Genomic DNA, 6,300 nt, shown 5'->3' on the forward strand with positions numbered 1-6,300 from the left:
GGTTCTGATAGTTAGAAAAAATAGTTCACAATTCAAAGGCATGGCTCCTTTTTACTGTAGTAGTTGTTTAAATTTTAAAAATTGACTTAAAAATTATTGTTTATAATAGAATGTTTGACTATAGTTACAATTACTTTTAATTAAAAATTTTAACAATGTTCTTGTATACTTCGTTTTTGATGGTTTTTATAGGATAATCTCACGTTTGTAAGTATATAATAAGCTTTTATAACTTATTATTCTAAGCATTTTTGTTATTTCTTATAGATGTCTTGAGAAAGGAAATAAACATTTCCGAAAGCTTGACAACAACACAGAGTGTTCTTATTACATTAGCCCTTAGCACTATTGACTGCAATCCCAAATACATCACTGGTTTTTTTCTTAACTAGTCAGTCAAGACTACCCTTCCTGCTCTAATTCTATATATATATATATTGTTGACTTATGAATGTTAAATTTGGATGAACGTTTACTTGGTCTTCAATTTAAATTCGAGAGAAACAAAATATCTTTGCGCCAAAACTTCTCCTTTATTTTGATGTACTTATAATATGTCGAATACGGTTTATTGTATCGATGTTGTATCTTTCACTTGAAAAATAAAAATAAAAAAGCAGGCCTGTAAATTTTTTTGGCAGCCAGTACTTTCCAGGACGTTTAACCATCAGGTCTCCAATAGCTACCAATTGAAGACATTAGTAAAAACTACTATAGGTACTAATAACATAACTTTTACCTAAAAATTATCAAAATTTCATGAAAAACAAATAAGTTGTAACGAAAAATCAATTTTCAACTCTAAGCTTCAAAATATAATAACTACAGAAGTTATGATTTGTGAGGTTATTATTTTTTTGAGTTCTATCCAAATCCTAGAGATTGCCCACCAATTCGTGGACTCCCATAAAACTAGAATTTAAAGAAGAAAGCTATAAAAATTATTTAATTGTGTTGTATGAAAAGTTGTTGAATATATTTTTTTAAGATTTACCCTGAAAACTAAGACCAAGACCCTTATTTCGACAATTTCTCTCGGTTTTACAATATCCTAAATGGCAATTGTAAGTAGTTTTTATAAAAGTACACTTTACAAGTTTTATAAATTGTTCTGCTGTAACTAGAACTCCTGCAATAAATTTATTTTCTGGAATTTCGCTGAACAACGAATTACAACTGCATTAGAATCTCGAAAAGTGCACTTTGCAATTGCAGCACTAAAACAAATAAAACGCCAGCAATTGTTATCTTCGAATTCCCCGAAACTTCCTTAATATCAGTAATGCCGCTCCTTTGATCTAATGCACAACGTGAAGGCAGAGACATTCTGTTCCTCTCCATTTTTAGCCATTTCGTTTCGAGGGTCTTTCAAAGCTGTATCTGAATGCTCCTATTTTTCACAATCAAGCGCATTTCATCTGCGTTCTTTACCGTTCTCGTCGTTTATACTAATTAAAATTCATTTTCTGATTCGTGTAAATAAGAGCCATTGTGATTTTAGGAAGCAATTGATTATCGGGCAACTGATACCAACAGCTAGAGGTCACAAATGTATAAAAGATATTACATTTTTCAAGTGAAACATTTTCTATGAACCTGGAACTGTCGCAGGATGTTCAATACAATAATTTTTAATATATCTTCATATTATTAAAATTTCATATTATTGCAGAAGTCTAAGATGTCAAGCAAACAATTATGCATGCAGTATATAAAACATAATGAGCCTTTAGTTCAGTCAAATTAGATCATAATCCCTGAAAATATCAAAAAATTATCATTAATAGGCATTTTATTACATTATATGACGACGAAGAGTATGTAGAATCATAAGATCAAAAAAACTAACTCGAAGAAGTGCTGCTAAGTTGGCAAATTGCAAATAAGTGTCAAAATTACGTGTTCTTTACTTTCGGTTACTGCACATGAAAATCTAGTCTATTGGAACATTTTTATGTTGTAGGCAACTAAATTACCTACAATTTAAGTCTTAAGTTTAAGTACCTCAAGTCATATTTCACCAATTTGTTAACTGTGAAATAAAGATCGAATGCGGAAAAATCAGTTTTCTAAAATTTATCGAAAAGGGGGTCAATCCAATGACCAACATGCGTGCCAAACGCCAAATGAATTTACCGTGAAATTGTTACTCCAGGTATTTGTTAATTAATTTCAATTTTTTTGCAACTAATTGTATAATTACTAAAAGTTAATTTTAAAATTCGCCCTTTTTGCATTAAATTGAGCTTATTTTTACGGTATCAACATTCATCGCGTTTTGCAATAATAATGCGCAATTTTGTAGGTAATTTACTTTCCTACAGCATAAAATATCTAATTTTCCAATATGTTGTCTAGATTTTCATGGGCTGTAAAAGAAGTGAAAAAAAAACACGTAATATTGCCCGTTATTTGCAATTTGCAAATTTACTATCACTTCTTTCGAGTTAGTTTTTTGATATTATCAATTTACATACTCTTCACCATTATAAAATGTTTCCTAATAATTTTTTTTAATTTCAAACTGTACCTAATTCGATTGGACTAGTAGCGGAACTAAATAAATCCCAAGTTTTGAAAATCCCTCTAAATTACTTCTGATTACAATGTGAATATATGTTATTTTTATACATACACAAAAGTAGTTGTAAAAAAGTCTATAACAGAAATCTAACGGAACACACACACTGCTTTTAATAAATGGCTATTGCAAAAAAGCCAAGCCTTTTTACTAGACTTTTTCCAACTCATTTATTGATTATCCGGTTTACTAAGGAGACGACTTAATTGGGATAAATATGTTGTCAATTAAATACCTTGTTTGTATTTGGACAAATAAAGACATTTTTGGAGTTATAAAGTTATTCAAGCATTTGTTTAATTGAAAATACTAAATACTTTACGAGAAAATAATTTAAAAATAATAATAATACAATGTAATTCAAATTATTTAATTGGATTTATTAATTAAAGTATATTTAATTGATGTACACCTCTGTTTGTCATTCAAAAAGCTTTTATTTATTTCTTGTTTTTTTTTTATTGAAAAATATTTTGTGGGAGGAAAAGTATATAAATAGTTAATCAGGCAATTACCTACATTGTAAGTAAGATTTTCCGAACCTCATATTTAAAATGCGATGAATTTTTTGGTGGTTATGCCGTCGCCTGTGTACTTGCTCATCGCCAGTTACAGAATTAGCTTTCACTTCCTTAGCCATAGCTAGGAAGCTTTAGCCTGCTCTTGTTGTTCTCTGGCTAGGCTCTGTGAGGGCAAACCAGCTATTAGAGTCCCTAGATCTGCCCCAATGTTCATTTCGGTTCTTATTGAGTTCCTCAGTCGCGGCTAAGCATTCGCAAAGTCATAACTGAAGATGCCAACACTGATTATATGGACGTTCCATATCAAATCGAAAACTATAGTAATGCCAATATATGTTATAGACTCTGCCTGTTTATCCAATTATTATATCCTCATTAACAAGATTTTTAAATAAATAGAGTTAATTTCCATAACAGCTTAAGGGCCAAATTATTAAAGTAGGTTTAACTTACAGTTAACTAACAATAAGCTTAGAATGTGATTTAATGCAATTAAAACGTACCGACATCAACACATTCTAATCTTCCAGTTAGTTAACTGTAAGATAAACTTACTTTAATAATTTGGCCCTAAAGGCATGTACTTAGTTTTAGTATTTTTATATTATTTATATCTCCCCCAACAATTGTTTTTAAATCTAGCTGAAAGCCTGCAACATATGAGAGTGCCGTATGGTCAGCGAAGTCATTGTTCCTTGAGTAACACCATATTCGATAACATGTTCATTACTGATTATTTCATTGATTTCAACTACTTGTCACCTTTCTGTTAAACAGCTCCTTAATAAATTATGTACAGGTCCTCTAAAACCAGTATCCTCCAAAATTTCTAGCAGCAGCGATGACTAACAATATCAAATTACTTACTTTGATCTAAAAAATTGTAGATTTTGCAAGGGAAATAGCATCCTGTGTACTTTTATTCTGCATTTAATAAGACACTAGCGAGTGACTTCTTGTCTTTTAAATCTTTAATGGATTTTTTTCTTCATTTTTTGTTACAGGCATCAAAAAGAAATAGAAGTCGACTTTCGCTGCGATATAAAACGATATTTTTGATGCGTCAACGAAAACAAATGCATTTTCCATGATTGTCCACCTAAAACAATCGATCTTGTTCGTATTTATTATTTACACTGTTTAATTTTGATATAAACTGGCTACTGGTATATTTAATCTAACCCTATACCCAAAAGCACCCGGTATGCAATGTTTCATTAATGGCATCTTAAAATTAGGAAACAATACAGTTTGAATTGCTATTATTGTTAAATCTAACTTTATCTGCACGACAGGTAGATATGTAAATACCTAGATATAATATTTTTGGGGTACTGATAAGGATGTTGGAAATCACGTTTGGAGTTTATATCGAATAATACGAACATCCTCCCGTTTTACCACCGTGGAGGTAATCCTGAACGCCCACAGCAAAACTAATTCCCAAACAAATGTTTATTTAGTTACTAGACCCTTCTACGACCTTTCAGATATGGCTGTGATCAATCTGTTGAGAAACGATCGATACCCATCGTATCTGTATACGAAATAATAACATCGCTTTTGTTTGTTCTGAATCTATGCTACTGTGATGTACTTTGCAGTAATCCTATTAGAGAGCGTACGGTGGAAAATATGTAACGGCGGTTGTGTGGAAGATTAACCTTGAATTTACAATTGTGTTGTAGCTTTTTACATTGCCTCACAATTTATTCATCTCGCATTAATCAAAAATGTAAAAATGTTTAAATGTGAAAGAGATAAGCGTCCTAGAGAAGTTGGTTGTGAAAGTTCTCAACTAAAGGGTGTCCCAAAAGTAACGTATGATTTAAATTGTGCACAATTTTGATTCCAAAAAGTTGGCGTTGTTGTAGTGAACACGTTGCGCTTGGACAAAATGGAGCTCTATATGATGGAGGATTGTGAAAATTCATTACAAGTACGGAGGTGTGTAGCTGAGATTGTGCACAAATTACCTGTAATTTTCAGTAGAAGGAACGTCCCGAATTAAACAACTGTGAAAAGATTAGTTGCGAAATTTAAACAAACAGGTTTGTTTGAGGGTAATAAAAAATAGGCTGGCCTCGTACTGCCCCTTCAGATGAAAATATTCGTTGATTGGATGTTGGAGAATCAACAAGTAGACGGTGATTTTGTTAAAAAAATCACCTTTAGCGACGAAATGCATTCTCATCTTAATGGGTATGTCAACAAACAAATTGTCGAATTTGAGGCAGAGAATTTGGGTCATTCAAAAACGACCACCGAACCCAACGGCTGACAGAGTGGTGTGGATTTTACGCTGATGAGGTGATTGGTCTGTTTTTGTAACGAATTTTGACAACCTTCACTGGCTCATCCGTCGCATAGCCATCCATTTTGTCTAACCGTAACGTGTTTACTATAACACGTAATCCTGCACAATGCTGCCATCTCTTCAGAATGAAAATGGCGGACAATTCAAATCCTGCGATACTTGTGGGACACCATTTAGATATACGTATCCAAGCCTTAAATAAACAAGTTACAACATATTTAGGTCTGAGGATCTAGGTTGCTACTATTCTATTTTAATTGTCTCATATTCCTTAAACCTGTTAAATAAGTTAAATACATGTATATATGAGTAGTAAAGATTCATGAGTTTCTAAAGTAATAGGGTATCAGTTAAGCTTCCCTCCATTTGTATTTTAATTCTTGATGACAGGCTTGGGTGATAGATGTTCCTTATTTTTCGTTTTCTCGCAAGAGTTTTTGGTTTGTGTCTGAACTATAAAATTTACGCTGTATGCGGATTTATTTCCAAATCTTTAGTAATAAATAATTTTTTGGACAGTGCTTATTGCAATCGTATCAACCTTGTGTTAGATTTGTATCTGACAATCATATTATACAGAGCGGATTGTCGACATATACCAGCCCGTCGAAGAACCCTCTTGCGTAGTAAGTGAATGAAATTGGTCTCTTCAATTTTTTTGTAGGAAGCACCGTTTTTGAGGAAAAAATAAAACATATTTTATTGTAGGTTTTGTTAATCTTTTATTCAAGGGTCTCTTTTAATAAAGCGTGGTCAAAGTAAAAATTCAATATTGAAAATAAAAAGTTGAATGAATGTGGGTAAAAAATTCTTCGATTTCGAAATACAGGATGTTCAAAACTCTTTGAAATAATTGATAAAAATAAATGAAAAATTTAATT

Source organism: Anoplophora glabripennis, unplaced genomic scaffold (assembly GCF_000390285.2).
Source record: "Anoplophora glabripennis isolate ALB-LARVAE unplaced genomic scaffold, Agla_2.0 scaffold739, whole genome shotgun sequence".
In the NCBI taxonomy this organism is placed as follows: Eukaryota; Metazoa; Arthropoda; class Insecta; order Coleoptera; family Cerambycidae; genus Anoplophora; species Anoplophora glabripennis.